The sequence below is a fragment of the Polypterus senegalus genome, chromosome 2 (genome assembly GCF_016835505.1).
Source record: "Polypterus senegalus isolate Bchr_013 chromosome 2, ASM1683550v1, whole genome shotgun sequence".
NCBI lineage: Eukaryota > Metazoa > Chordata > Cladistia > Polypteriformes > Polypteridae > Polypterus > Polypterus senegalus.
The window spans coordinates 138,441,998-138,458,749 of NC_053155.1; the positions used below are offsets into that span (position 1 = coordinate 138,441,998).

At 35.3% G+C, this 16,752-nt stretch overlaps 1 protein-coding gene across 1 annotated transcript in view; it reads left to right on the top strand.

Annotated features, from left to right (window-relative positions):
- Nucleotides 1-16,752, top strand: part of LOC120523410 (gamma-aminobutyric acid receptor subunit gamma-3) — a 1,280,683-nt gene that overhangs the window by 446,771 nt on the left and 817,160 nt on the right. The gene's annotated exons all lie outside the window — the stretch shown is intronic.

Below are 16,752 nucleotides of genomic sequence, written 5' to 3' on the forward strand. Positions count from 1 at the left end.
CGTTGGGAGGTTCGCACTGCGTCGTCAAAAATCATGCAGAAGAAGAAGTATTTACGGTTTCAGACAACGAAAATGCGTCTGTTTTGTTGTTTTTGAGCTATTACACTTTCATTATTTGAATCACAAATAAATCCAGAAAACTGTGTGTAATTTTAACTTTATGACTGCTATTTGTTATCACAGAATTACAAAATACCTTATTTTCTCTCATTTTATTCTTTAATCAAAAATCAAAATCTGAAAATTCCTTTCATTTTCGTTTTTTCATTTTTGCTTCTAAAATGAAATTTCAAATACCAAAAAGTACACGGACCGTACATCTTGGTACATTGCCATTTTGCTCTTCTTGTGGGCATTGCCAATTTTGGGTAAAATGTTTTGCACTGTAGCCTCATCGCAACTGCAGGGCATGAGGAAATCATGATTGTCTAACAGTAATGTTTTTCCAGCTTGTCCTAAACTCCGGATATTCACTTAAAATGTTTACAGAAATTTAAAATACCAGCAGCTAATGAAGGGCTGGTCGGTATAATTTGAATGGGCTGCATTAAGTTAAGTGAATTTATTGTCATACCATCTATACACTTACCTTGGTAGATTATACAGTGGTTTGAAATTACATTGCTCAGGGCCACAGTGCAATATTTAGAAATACTTAGATAATTATTTCTCAGAAAAAAATAGATATTGAATTATGTCAAAATACTTTTGGTAATATCTCATTTGAAACCCTACACGTCTACTCTCTGAAAAGTGAAGCATGATAGACTTATAACCACATATGATCAAATGAGAACATAATTTTTATTTTTAGGAAAGAGAAAAGGTACTTGTGAGGAATTGGGTGGGGCTTTGGGGCAAGTGAACTAAAAGTGAGAGCTTGGATAGTGGTGTTGCTCTAGCATTTTGTACTTTGTGCTTTTGTATGTCCCACTATTATGAGCTCCCTCTTATTCATCAGGTTAGTGCTTTCATTCGTTTTGCTTGTATTTGGATATGGTTTTCTGTCTTGTGCTTTTTGGAATTTTTGACTGAGCAGATCATTTTTCTGTTTATGATTACCTTACTGTTGGTTCAGTATTTTTTAATATTAGAGTTATTAATAAACCATAATCATTTTATTGTTGAAGCTGGCTAATCTTGATCTACACAACACCCAAGGTTTGCACTGCCATCTACAGTTTACTGGGCGATGTGTCAAGATGCAATCCTACAAAATGGCATTCTCTGCAGAGAATCCAGTGTTGAGGGGCAACTATGTGCATGTTCTGGCTTCTGTGAGTGTGTCAGACTTGCAAAAACCTGACAGAATGCTAAATCAATTGACTATGTAGAGAAACTCCTCAAGATTGAAGGTAGAAGAAGGTAGAAGTGCCAAATTTACTCAACAGAATACCAAAAGAAATAATCAGTACGGGACAGTTTTGTCAGAATATTATTGATGTTTGTTACGTTCGTTCTTGAGGGAGGCCACAATATGTCTTCTGTTGCCAAACATTTTTATCTTGCCACCTCAACACTTCATGCCATCGCAGCAAACAAAATCTTTTCACCTGAAACTGTATCCCTGACCTGTAAAGTTTTATCTGTGTCATTTCAATTCTGCTTGTCTGTACATTGCAGCAAATGTACATTTTGGTCAGATGGCTCTAAAGAATATTCTATTCTTATAGAGGAATATCCATTTGTACGCTGAGTCTTTTCAGTCTCATTTACCAAACTGCCAGTTGTGGAAGGTAATGTTCTGAAGCACAGCACCTTACAAAAAGGCATTTCAGAAAGTACCAGGTAATGTTATTTCAGATGATACTGATAAGGATAAAGATGAATTTAGTATTATTATAATATATATAATGTGTGGAAAGTTAGAGTGTAACAGGAGAAAACAGTACATATATGATGGTAAGACATTTCACATCAGCCTTTAGTGCTTATTTTGCACATGAGGTTGCTTCTTTCTATGTTATTACAGGATGGCAGTAATAAGTTAGTACCAGTTATGCTTAGTAATATTCTGCCTAACTGCCTAATCATTGTCAATGGAAAAAGTCTTGCAATGATTCATGGGAAGCACTTACTAAAAAGACAATTTCCTGCTGACTTTATTTAGCAGTACACATCAACAGCTATTGTCTTATGCTGGAGTAATTAACCATTTTGAATAAGAATTATTTTTTTTTTGTGCACAAGGTTTTCTGTTTTCATTTTTATAGTTATCTGACTGTAAATTAAAACTTTATAACCTATTTACAAGCACTGCATACTTCCAAAGAGCAAGATATGGAAATAAAGTCAGTGATTGCACTGAGTCTTTTAAGAAGGAGGAAATATTGTCTATTTTAATCCATTCATCTGTCCATTTTGTGTTTATTAATTTAAGTTTATTAATAATTTACTATTCGTTTTTGATATGTTAATTTCTTTTTACTGTTTAAACACTCTCCAGTTCTGGACTGATAGTAAGCTATCAACAAGGCAGTTAGCAAGGTGTGTTTCGTTTTATTCTTGTTATTTTGCTTTTCTTTTTTTAATTCACTGGTTAATTTTATTTTGCAAATTCCTTATGTGCTAGGCTTTATTGGGTGTAAAGTATGTATGACTATTGTGGTCGCCCAGGAGGACATGAGGAGGGCTTGTGCCTCCTCCAGACCGCGAGGGTTGTCCGTCCTGGTTCTGTGGGGAGCCACGGGTCGAGGGCATGGAAGCCCTACCCTGTAGGGGCCCGTGATCACCGCCAGGCGGCGCCCCAATGCCGGTTCATCCCGTGTGGCCCTCGGCCGGGGATGGAGCCCGGCCGGGACGCCTTAGAGGACCAGAGGAGGGCGTGTGCCTCCTCCAGACTGAGTGGTGGCGTCTGTCCTGGTTATGCAGGGGGCCTCGGGTACAGGGCTTGGAAGCCCAGCCCTGTAGGGACCCGTGGCCACCGCCAGGCGGCGCCACATTGCCTGTTTACCCCAGGAGCCCGGCACTTCCGCCACACCAGGAAGTGCCGGGGGGAAGACGACCGGGGAGACACAGATGGCTTCCGGGTGCACGGCCGGCACTTCCGCCACACAGGGGTGTGGCCGCTGTTAAGTGCCGGGAAGCAGCTGGAGCCCATCCGGCTCCCCATAAAAGGAGCCGCCTCCCTCCAGTCAGAAGTGGACGTCGGGAGGCAGTGTTGGCGAAGCTTGAGGAAGGACTGGAGGCGGCCAGAAAGGCACAAGAAACTGTGGGCCCTGGACTTTGGGGGATTCAGTGCTAGCAGCACTGGGGTTGTGAGTGCACGTGTTATTGGACTTGTATATATTGTAAATAGTGAATAAACAGTGTGTGGGTGCAAAATATGTCGTCTGTCTGTCTGTGCTGGGGCCAGCGTTCACACTATACAGCATATGCTTTATTAGGATTGTCTTTATTTTATGATGATATGATTAGAGGTGCAGCAACAGGACAGGCAAGGCAAGCAGTTTTCCTGGGGCTCCCAAGATGTCCATTTACTTAGGGATTCATTGAAACAACAAATCTTTGGGAAAACCCTTGAAGCACAGCATTGACACAAGACAATGACAATTGGAAATCCTCCTATACTCTTAAAAGTAATGGTACTTTAATTACTTTTTATGGTTTTTTAGTGGATTTTGTGCTTCCTTGCTGAACCTTTTCTTGACAAAGCATCATTTTATTCTTTGCATATGAAGTTGGTTCTTTGTGCCCTTGAAAAACTTTCTAACATGTAGAAAAATCATAAAATCTTTAATGTTTGGTAGGCTACCAAGCAGTACATTAACAGACTAAAAAACTTGGACTTAGCTTCTGTTTATATATGCATCAGGATTCCTTTTAAAATCATGACCATTGGTATCTCACAGTTATTTTACCATCTTTATTTCTGTATGAAGCCTGTTACAGATCTAAATAAGTAAAGGTTCTTTCTGGAACCTTCACAAGGATGGGTCTTTTGGAAAGCAAAAATGGTTCCCCTATACCATTCCTCTGAAAAACCACTCTGGCACATTTAACGACCCCAATGTTCATTTGAGTGAATCGGTTTGTCTAGACCAGTGGTTCCCAAACTTGGCCCTGCGGGCCCACTGTGGCTGCAGATTTTTGTTCCAACCAACTTCTGTTTTTCATTGGACTCTTAGCCTAATCAAGTGAGTCATTATTTCACATTTTCTATGTTTTGGAGTCAATTTTAGAAATTACAAACTATGTTTGGTAGATTTGTATTAAAATGTAATAAGAGGTTATATTGGGAATATGTAGATTTTTTTTAGTTGTTAGCAGTATTTTCAACCTAACTTTTATTCTGCTTTTTCAAGGTGTTCTGGTTATTTAATTATTTACTAATTAACGGGTCTGACACTGGAGTTGCTGCTGCTTTCAGCATCCTGAGTGTCTGCTGTGCTGGTTGTTAATTGTCACTATTAGGGATAAATGAAGGGAGCAAACAACACAGTAAAAGGAGAAAATAATAGGAAAACAACAAAAGAAAGTTAAGTATTTATATCTATTATATGTTAGAAAAAAACAGAAATATTTCTAAATCTATACTAATAAAAGGCAAAGCCCTCACTGACTGACTGACTGACTGACTGACTGACTGATCACTAATTCTCCAACTTCCCGTGTAGGTAGAAGGCTGAAATTTGGCAGGCTCATTCCTTACAGCTTACTTACAAAAGTTAAGCAAGTTTCATTTCGAAATTCTACGCATAATGGTCATAACTGGAACCTATTTTATCGTCCATATACTGTAATAGACTGCAGCTCGATGGCTGTGGGAGGCGGAGTTGCGTCTGACATCGGCACGCCTCCCACGTAATTGAGTGCCTGCCCATATAAGGTAAATATTCACAAGTGAAGGACTGTGCTTAGCATATTCTTAAGTAAAAATATCTGAATCACAAACTGATATTAATTATATTTTGTCCATGAATACTTATTAAATAATTCCAAATAGTCTGTCCGCTTCCTTTCATAGCTTTTCCGATGGTTGTGCTGCTTCCAGTCATGCATTTTCGTATTAAAGCATTTAAGCAATTACATTTCAGCCATCATTTGTTGCCAGGCAGAGAGGCCTTCACAATCCGTTGTGCAGGCACTCTAACACAGAATAAATGTTGATTAACCTGTTGCTTCAACCAATCAGATTTTGAGTTGGTGTCAGTTCGGCCCTCTAGCAGGCGTACGCCGTATTCAGACCCATTGATTGGATAGAAGCCGCAGGTTCGACTTTCAGCATTAGCTTCGATGGCGATAGAAAGGGACTTTTTCATGGAACTGAGGCGCACGGATAATCCGTACGACAGAGTGATTAAACTGTTTTTGAGGAAAGTGAGGAGGATGGATTTTGTTTACAAATAATCCAAATTTTTGTTGAGTAAAATGTTCAGATTTTCCTAAATAATATTGCAAGTTTATGCGTTACTATTGATGTTTTTTATGTGTGTCACGGCTGTGGCTGCAGTAGAAAGGAACTTGTTCACCCCTGGTTTGTCTATTCAATAAAGGCATTTATTGTGGCTACAGGAGTTATCTATCTGTGATGCAGCGGCTCTTTATACTGTATTTCTGCATATTAAGATGGTTTTTATTATCATAAATTAGTTTTTGAGGGGCGGGTTGATTCAGACAGAGCAGTACTGAAGGCCTAGGTGTGAGATGCACGGTCCGCCAATGGACCAGATGATACGTAAATCTGATGAACATTAAACCCGAAAATAAACAAAACTGTAGAGAGGCCCATGATTAAATGAATGGTAAAAAAGTAAGAGCTAAGCGACGGTGACTTATTGAGGCAGGAAGGCGACAGCACAATAGCACGGGGCTCGATGTAGTGTGCGTTAAGTCGATCTAAAATGTGCTCTTAGATTCGAAAAAATATATCTTTTCAAGTTCTATTTGGATATAAGTAGGTTCTATTTAGTCGACAGAAATATCTTTGGTAGGAATGTAAGTTGAATTTAGTCTTTACATTTCTATGGTGAAGAAAATTTAATTTACATACCTACCAAAGATATTTCTGTCGACTAAATAAAAATTGCTTATATTAAAAATTTAAATAGAACTTGAACAGATACGATAGTTCATAATGCCCACGCAACACTACGTGCACATAAGAGCTGAAGTCACTCGTTTTAATAAGGAGCGTATTGCATTGATACGAAATAGCCTGCCCATTTAATTATTTAGGAATGGATAGATAAATTAAGATTTTGTACAAATAATGTTTTTCATTTTTCTTCCTCGATGGATTCTGTATATATGTGGATGTATGTGTATATGTATATATATGTTTATATGTGTGTGTGTGTATATATATATATATATATATATATATATATATATATATATATATATGACAGCAACACTCATAACAGTGACAAAACAATTACATTGACAATCATGTTACGTTATTTTCAAAATGAAAATTCTTTTTCAATACTTCTTTAACACACTACTTCTCCACTGCGAATCATATTTTCATATTTTGCTAGTTGAATATAAAACAGAAAGAGAAAATAACAATACAGCTAAAAACGCAGCGTGTTATAAATGTAAAAAACCATATTGTTGTATTTTTCTGAATGCAGAAGAAGAGAAGAGTAAAAAAGACCAGCTAATTAAATGAGATCAGTTGTTATCGATTTTTATCACCAATTGTGAATATGGTTAGAACAAAAACCTGCAGCCACACTAGGTCCCCAAGACCAACTTTGGGAACCACTGGTCTAAACAATTTGTCCATTTCCGGTTTGCTTCAGTTAGTTTCTCCAGGCCTCACTATAGTCAGGACTTGGCCAAAATCACCAGCACTGATTCAGCCAGAAAGTGAGTGGGCAACAACGAGACAGGAAGTAAAAATTTAGTTTATCAGCAGTCCTAACTTTTCTTCTCACTGTGGCCTCTTATGGGAGAAAATTTTTCATCTTTAAAGCTGATCAGATCTTACTTGTAATCTGTCATATGCCAGGAGAGGCTTTCAGCCCTAGCTCTAAATACAACAGAGCTCAATGTTTGAAGGGGTTTGGACCTGGAGAACACAGTAGTTACATTGTTTGTAGCCAAAGCCTGTAAACAGCAAATTTGAAAGTTAAGGTAATACATTTTTAATTCTTACTAATTCTTCTTTAATTATATTATATGCTATTTTTATTTTTATTAAGATTGCGGTGTGCAATTTGCATTTATTTCTTTATTGCCATGTGCACCATATATTTATTTGCATTTTATTTACTGTTTCATTTATTTTAAGTTTTTAAATTTGCTTTATTCTATTTTGTTCTGTCTTCTTTACAAATACTGCATTCTTGTGGGGTTTTATTTGTACAGTCTTTTTTCACAAAATTAAAATAAAGATTTATGTTTAATAAATTCTCCCTGTTGATCATATTAGTTTAGACTTAACGCTAAAATAATGATAATAAATTTTACCATGTCGAGATTCAGGGGATGGTGAGTTGGAGTCCCATGGAGATTTTTGCCTTGGGCCCCCTCATGATTCGCCTCTGGTTGTGAGAGTTGTGCTTCTTTTATGTTTTTAAACTATTCTAGCATTTTAGTAGATGTGCATAGTGTGTAAGAGAATGCAGAATAACTTCATTTTTGCAGGCACATTTCTGAAGCATTGATAGAAGGAGTAAATTGCAGTGAATTTTTATTAATTGCTCTTTGTTTTTCCCCTTTTTAAGTAACTATTAGATATTTGTATAATGGGCACATATTGCTTTAGTTTTTCTTTAGTCATATTACTATTTTTAATTTAATTCTTCTACATTCCTTGAAGATACTTACAATACCTAAATTTAACAAGTTGATTTTTTTTTGGCTAATCACTGAGAAATCAGGAATGTACAAGGACAGATGTTGCCTTTTAATTTCTACTCTACAACTAATGGAATTTAGATATTGATAAATAAGTCAGGCCTCTTTTGTAGGACTCTGTGTGACTGCTGATCCCTAAGGATGTTGCAACATTTGACACAGATGGCATGAAGCTGCTGTGGAATGCAAAATGTGGAGGCTTTCTAAATTATTTATTATATTTTATTATTGAGAAACATGCAACTTTTAGTCTAATAGAGAACTTATAAGAATTTATCATTTTCTAATGGACTCATTATCTAATCACTGCTCAGCCAATCTTGAAATTTTATCTACCGTATATACTTGCGGATAAGTTCTCCCGTAGATAAGACAGGACTTGATTTTACCGTATAATTTCTGGTAGTTTATAATGTCAGTTGTATAAGTCAAATGCGGAAAACTGACGCTATTGGTCCAAGAGATTATGACCCGCTAATGCCCACCTGAGAGAGTAACCACAGAGCACACTGCCTTTTTTTCTTTGTATTGTGCCTACATGACCACATGGTAATACCCAAACTATTTCGAAGCAACGTTTGCACTGATTTGTGTTTTTTGTATCTCACACCCTCATACACCTTTATCGTAAGACCATCTCTTATCTTTGATGGAGTGTTCAATCAGAAGAAAATATGAAGCTGGTTTTAAATTAAACATCGTTAAAGTAGCGAAAGAAATTGGTAACGGTGCTGCTGATACAAAATTTGATGCGTCTAAAAAACTGGTGCGAGATTGGAAGAGGCAAGAGGATGTAAAAAAAAAAAATTAAGTGTCGCATTTTTGAACAGGCGTATAAGTCGGGGTCTGATTTTATGATCGATTTTTCAGGTTTCAAGACCCGCCTTATACATGCGTATATATGGTAATGATGTCATGAAAGCGATTCAGCCTTTGAAATCAACTGGATAGCCTGTGTGCTCTATGGCAGACTTAGTTTTATATGCTTAGAGCTTCCATTCTACAGAAACAGATTACTTTGAATTCACTTGATGGAATGTAGATCTTTTCACATTGGCATAGTGAGCCTCTTTGTACCCATGCCTACGGTCCACAATAAACCCAAAGTAGATTGAGTATTTGTAAGTTTGAAGGCAAGCAATAAAACTGTACTTTGTTTTGGTTATTTGTGCATAAGTAATAAAGTGGTATTGTCAGCTTAATAAAGCAATAATTGTCTTACGCATCTTTAGTGAAAAATGTTACAAGAGCATTTATTAATAAATTTAAACTAGCTGATTAGCATCCTAATGGGAATTACAGCAAGACTTTCAGGGTAACGATGAACAAATCATTTTTATACATTTTTGAGATATACAGTAAAGCAACAAGCATCTGTTTTTTCTTGAATAGAAAATACTTTCATAAGCCACTGTCATAATTAAAAAAATATAATAGAATGGACTAAATTAATGTGAATTAATTAATGCAATTAGGGTTAAATTAAATTAATGTGAAATTAATGAGAATAAAATGAATGTGAATCTACTAGAAGACATAGATTAATGAGTGAGTATTACAGTGTCTCCTTGCATTATATAGCACAATCATAACTGCTGGGTGCACATAAAACACAAACACAATTTACTAATCACAATTTGCTAATCCTACAGAATATTCCAAGAGTGTAGTCTGTTATTTTAAGAGGGTGGATGAACAATTGTGATTGACAGACTCAAGCTTCCAATGCCAATGTCACCTACCTGGAAGAGGTATAAAAATGACTGTGGTCCTTGCATTTTGGAAGAGTCCAGACAAACTTATTCTTGTATTGGAAGCAGTACTTTTGAATATTTTGCAGTGTCTGTCAAAAAATCAACGGATGCTAGACAAGAAAACATTTTATTAAAAGAGGAGATGACTGTTGTCTTTTTTTTTTTTTGTAAGTAATATGTGTTGGTTTAACTTAATATTTGCAGAAACCTAAGTCTCACAACTTATCCCATAGGTTCGCCAGTATAACTTGACTATATGTAGCACAGAATGCAATAATGTGCAGGATTTAAGAATAATGATTAAATTGAAAATAATAAATAGTAAAATTTATATCACTCATTTTGCACTTTATGTTAATTAATAATATTATGAAAACCAGAACTTAACCATCAATTCGGGGTTATTTACTGTAAGGAGCATGTTATTGATCTAAATAAATTAAGGTTCTTTCTACAGCCTTCATGTGGATGGGTCTTTTTGTAACCAAAAATAGTTACCCGATAACATCGCTCTGGAGAGCCACTCTGGCACCTTTATTTGAGTTATTTAGAAAATGGGTTTGGTGTTGAGTCTAATAAGAGCCATGTACTCTGTGATGAATTGGCACCATATCCAGGGTCGTTTCTCACCTTATGCCTCCACGACTTATGCACCCCTCCACAACTGTGCAATGGATTAGGCACGTTTGAGAATGTATTTATGAATGTCTTTGTGCATAACAGAAAAGTGATTATTTTTGTATAACGTAACACATTCTGCTAAAGAAGTACTCATCTTTATTCAAGAATAGGTTCTGAAGATACAGAGACCTACTGTATACTGTCAGAGCAGAGCAAGAAATATAAATGTCCAAATTTGCAGAAACAAATGTACATACTGTATGTATGAAAAGCACTGTGAATCAATAGATTATATTAATAAAAAGAGTTTAATACAAAAATACAGTGTATAACACATAACATTCAATTTGAAAACAAGCTGCCAAAGGTAGTGTGAAGAAAGACCTATTCTGACAAAAAGCAGGTTGTGTTACGTATAGGAAATTTCTTTAGATAATCTAATAACCACTATACTAAATGTATTGCTGTGAGCTATACCTATAAGAACAGGAATAAAGAAGGAACCAAAAAGAACCGATGTCATTAAAAGACATTTTATATAGCACATAAGCTGGTCTAAGCTCTGTGTTTTAGCATTTATCTGAGGGGCTGTGCTGAGCTCCTGTCTTTCTTATCATGCAACAAGCTGTCTCTGTCTGTGCAGACTGGTTTGTATGGGCATTTTCCTGATTTGGGTGTTTACCACATCCCAAAGGCATGTTGTTAGGTTAATTGATAACTCAATTGGCCCCATATGAGTAGGAATTGAATTAGATGATCTAGTAAGGGCAAATTATACTCTGGATAGAGATATTATTCATTGCATTAGTGCGATCGAATTCAATCCTGTTATCTTACACAGCAACATAGAAGCAATGCAGTGGACGGGGTTGGGAATAAACAATGTTTTGTACTTTTAAATGGTTATTTTAGAAAATGATATGGTGCCTTTTTTTACAAAATTTGCATTTTCCATTATTTTAGTAATGATTTTTTATTCTACTATTACAAATTTCACCATATCTCAAGTAGTAATGCATCAAAGAGAGTTGCAAAGAACAGGGAGCTGCAGGGCAGGGAGCTGCATATTCACAAGTGGAACACAAATGAAGTGGATATGGGCCAAACAAACTTCCTCTGGTGCACCCCTAGGGTCTATGCTCACAATATTTGTACTATTGATAGTTTTTCAAAAAAGAATGATGAACATGTCTGCTGATGTTGTCTTGGGAGGCATTGTTTAGTCATGCTATAAGATGAATCATGCATGTGGTTGATTATCATGCATTATGTAAAGATATTCATTATGTTAAATTGAAATATCCATAAGTTGTTTTAAAGCATGAACATTTTATTTTGGCATATTGCTTGTTGCAATTTTTATCAGTACATCTATGCATGTGACTCAAAAGAGATGTCATGGTGGTTATTTAGGGCACCTATGATATGCAAACATTGGTTTCTAAATATGAAGTGTTTGAACTCAGAAAAACAATTAGGAAAGGGTTTACAACAAATTCTGTTTTTACTTTCTGTTTTTGCAAGTGTCTGGCTTTTTGGGACCTATGCCCACTCCTACTATGTCTCCTACAAGTGACTATTTACTGTATTGTATGATATACAATAAATCTCTTGGGGCACTCTTAGCCACTGGCTCATTCCATCACGGTGTGCTAAGAAACACCTCTGGGGCCCTTTTCTGCCTACTGCTATCAGGAAATTCAATACTTCCTTCAAATGTACTCATTAAGTTAATTTTGAAATATCTGCATAATATACATTTATTTATTTTTATTTATTAATTAACTGATTGATTGGCTGTTATTTTTTACCTTGTGAGTCTGTATCCTTGTTTTTTATATTTCTGTAGCTATATGAATCTGAATTTCCCCATAGAATTAATAGTTTATTTAATCTAATCTTTGCTTCCTTTATAATATTAACATTAAATACATTGGAGTGATATTAGAACATATATTTTAATACAGACAAGGATAAAATACAATATGCAAGTTAAAGGAACATTAATTATAAATACAACATGGGTCAAATTGACTCACACAATGCAAACCCAAGTTTATGTTGACCTGACTATCTTATACTCCAGGCAAAGTGATGAAGCAATTAAGCATGCAAATTAGTTATGTTAGGTTATATTTTATAAGCAGTTGAACATAAATTAAGGAATATTACCCTCAAACCTTATAAAACCTTAATGAATCTATAACAGGAATATTATGCACATTTCTCTCATTTGGCCCTGTCAATTACATTGATTTTATTTTAAGCTGTCCAGCATGAATTAGCTTAATTGGAAGGGACAAACCGATACCACCGTGTTTTGTGACATTCAGAAAAAAGCAGAATGTTCCATAGTGGCATCCAAAACAGGAGAACTTTCAATACAGAGACTTAAACATTCCATTGCATAATATACTGTACATTTAAACATGCCCAGTATATGGGCATGAATGTCACAGCCACGAAAGGCTTATTTTGTGAAGTTAATTTAATAGAAAACACCATTCTTAAATAAAATACATTTTCAGTAGTTTGATTTCCATACACAGTAACACAGCAGTGCAGTGGTTGACAGTGGTCTGTTAAGACCCTAAGGATCTGGGTTTAATTTCTAACCCATTTTGGACATTTTTCCTATACTTTTCTGATTTTTCTTCTGGATCAATCAGTTTCCCCACACATTCTTAAGTCATTGCCTTCTTTAAACTGGCCTTACTTGAGCATGTATTTGTTTAATTGTGTCCAATGATGGACTGGCACCTTCAGTTTTGCCACTTGCTTTACCCTTGATGTTGATGGTGTAAGCTGATGTGGGCACTGGCAAATTCTCTGTCTCGAAAAGACTGACCTAATGAAGTAATGGAAGAGAAGGAATGTGCATTGTGCAGCTGATCTCCCTCCCACTTGGACATGCTATTCGTCAATATCAGTTGCTTTGTTAAGCACTTTAAGATTGATATGTAAAATGCTAAAATAAACGTACTACATTATGTAAAGTCACTGTATAATAAGGAGACATTGTTAAAAAAAAACCTTTGAAATGTAACATCTATAACTTTTATGGCCTACAATTAGTGTGTACATTTTCAAAGTACTATTCAATGGCTTCCTAATAAACAGAGCGTGTAAAATATGAACAATTCTTTTTAACAGTTGTATGGATCATGTTAGCATTTCAATGAATACTTTAGTGTTTTAATTCTAATGTTGTGATAATTGTACCTTGTCTTAGAAGCAAGATAATGACCTACACATAAATTTATTTATTTTTCTTGAATAGATGCATAGATTAGTAATGATTATCAGTCTGTTTTTATGTGTGAATCTGATCCTATTTGTAAGCAAATGCAAAGTGTAATGAAGAACGGAGCACCTTTAATTAGCTCATTAGTTGTTCTGGCGTGATAAAGAAAGCAATTTTCCATGCTAAATAATCCAAAGAATACTTTTTCATTATCAACTCAAAAAAAGACAAAAATTTTATATATATATCTAGTGTTTAATATGTAAATATTTTGAGCATTTTTGATTATTGTATTACACGATATAAGCTATTTATAACACACATAATTGATGACAGACAGCCTTTAAATTTTATAGGCTAAATAATTGTTATCATAATTTAGAAGCCGGACTTACAATTACCAAGATTTCAGTAATAATATAACTCCTACCTAGCCATGTTATTCCCAGACAAATCACTTCTGCTTCAAATATATATCTAAAGTTTCTTTACAGGATATTCATTATATATGTTTTATCAAGTTGGGTAGCATGCACTTGTACAGTGCATTGTCGCATCCACTACATGGCGAAACAACTCGGGATCCCGGTTGGCAACTCCCCAGGCAGACACGTGGTCCAGTGCCACCCTCCGGAAATGACTATCTATCTGCCGCAGCGAAATGTTATGTTGGCCTGATCCAGTTGCTCGGGTCCTCAACAGTGAGGATCCTATGAGCCGGATCACCCTTAGAGAATTGCGCCACATGGCCGTAGGGCTGTCACTGACACTCCCTCACAATGCAGGTTAATGTGCCTCATTTGGAATTCCATGAGCAACCACTTATTCAACACAAAATCAAACCAAATGATGTTTTATACAAAAATAAATCTAATTCAGGAAGAATCATAAAATATTTTGTGATAGTTCGATAAAACCCTTTTGTATTTCAGATTTTGAATAATGGAGTTCCAAGTTCATCCAGTGTCTTTACTGTTTGTTTTCTGCAATGATTCTCTTCTACAGAGAATATGTACCATCTGTACATTAATGTAGTGTGGAAATGAATATGGCAGTATCTAACTGTGATGACATGATGTGTCATTGATGAATGGTTCCATCCACATAGTGCTGCAAATCCAAAACTGAATAAGTGGTATTTAATGAACAACAGAAACAAACAAATGGTTGGAGCACTGCAGGTAACACTCTGTCCGATGTTGAATTTAATTGAAAAAAAAAATGCACATAAGTATTGCTATCAACATATGGGCTCTTCACATGCTTATAAAGGAGACATCGTTCTAGGAGGAGACACTTGTCAATCAGATGTCTGGTTCAGTGTTACGTCAGGCCTTCTGTGGACTGCACTGACAGTAAAGAGGGGAATTAATGGCAGTGCTCTTTTGGAGAGTTCTCCTCCATTCTAGGGCAAACAAAAATTGTGTTAAAGGTCGTGTCACACCCACATTCTTCCCCGTAAGAATTTTAGTTGGACCTATAACCATGCAACACGCTCAATACTCACTTGCTTAACAGTGGACACAGAAAAAGGCAGATGAGCTGAGTAGATGGATCTTCAAGCATTGGTCATAGTCTGTTTTCTTATCAAATTTTACTTGTTAAACTGCCAAAATACTGTGCACAGCAATTGTACACTGAATGCAATTGCTTACAGCTATTTCTTCTATAGTTAATAATATACGTTAACATTATTGATACTGTAAATACAAAAGTTAATTAAATTGTAGTTGCATTGCTTTAATTACAGTTTTTTACTTTGTAGTACATTTAAGATCAAGCTCAAGACTTGCAAAATATTTATCAATTATTTTTTTTTTTAAAAGGGACTATTGACAACAATGTTTCCATAAGAATGTGAGTAGGTATCATTAAATGAGAAGATACCGTGAAACTGTTTTAAAATGCTCATCCTTTTAGAAACCAAAAGAATTAGCATATACTCAAAGGATAATATACTGTTCATATTCAGCAAGGATTCCTTTGTGATAGTTTAGCAAAACAATTGTAAAGGTATTTCATTGGGCCATTTAAAACAAAGTGTTCTTAAATTGCCTATAACTAGATTCCTTACAGAACCATGGCAGACAAAGCGTTTTGTAGTCTGCTTAATTGGATTTCTATGGCGAAATTGACACCTTCTATAAAATATAAACATATTACTCTTTTAATGCAGCAGATGATTCTAATATTAATTCTTTGTATATTTTTATTAAGGGTTGCATGAGATGTCAACTTGATTTGAGAGTCTCAGGGGCACTTTATGTAGAAGTCAAGACATTCTTTGACAATTATATTAAGGATATAAATGACTGATTGAAATTCTCTCCCATTATGATTGCAGCCAATAATAAGTCCCGTAAGACATATCCTGAAATGAATATCTCAGTTGATTATTAGTTTTTCTTATTATATATCATTATGCTATTATAGTCCACCAACAAGAATTCTCCATTGCACAGCAACAATAAGTTGGCATTTGATTTCACAGTTTTTGGTTGCTACTACTCTGATTGTAGTACTTGTAGCTTAAAACTTACTTTTATTTAACAACTCCATTTTGAGGTTTTGCAAACTACTTGATTCTATGAAACTTTTGGCTAGTGTATTCAGTACCTATTGGACAAAACTGAGGGTTTCTCATCTTTTCAAATGAGAAATTATTGTACATTCTGGACAATTTTGTAACTGCTTCACACCACATGTACCTTGTACACAAAAACAAACAAATGTATACAACAATTATGTCAAAATTAATACTTTATTACCAAATAGTTTATGACATGTTTTAAATCAAGCTTCTTCACTTTAGCCTGTATAAAAGTAAATTTACAGTACATTTAAGTAAACTTTACATTTCAGGACATCACAGAAACCATTTTATATAAAATGTGTGATGAACAGAACTTTCTCATCTGCTTATGAAAACGGAAGAAAATTTCAAATTACAGTAGTACCATTCACTGTAAAATGATCAGATAGAAAATAGAGAATCACAGATTTAGTACTATATTGGTATGTATACCCTTTATGTTGAGTAGTTTCGTGATAACATGCATAATAGGCTACCTGGCTGGAAAGAGATCTTTGAGTAAAGGATGCCACCAAGATGGCAAAGTATTTTAATAATAAATATCATATACAGTATGTGTTTTTACTAGTTTTGGGGGTTTTAATACATGAACTTTTTCAGCATCAGATCTGCAATTGGCTTGCTATCTTAAAAGTTTACATTTTGCTACCATTATATTTTTTATATGCAACAACGTTTTCAGTTTGGTTACATGAACACGTTTGTTGCACTTGTGACATCACAGGATGTGA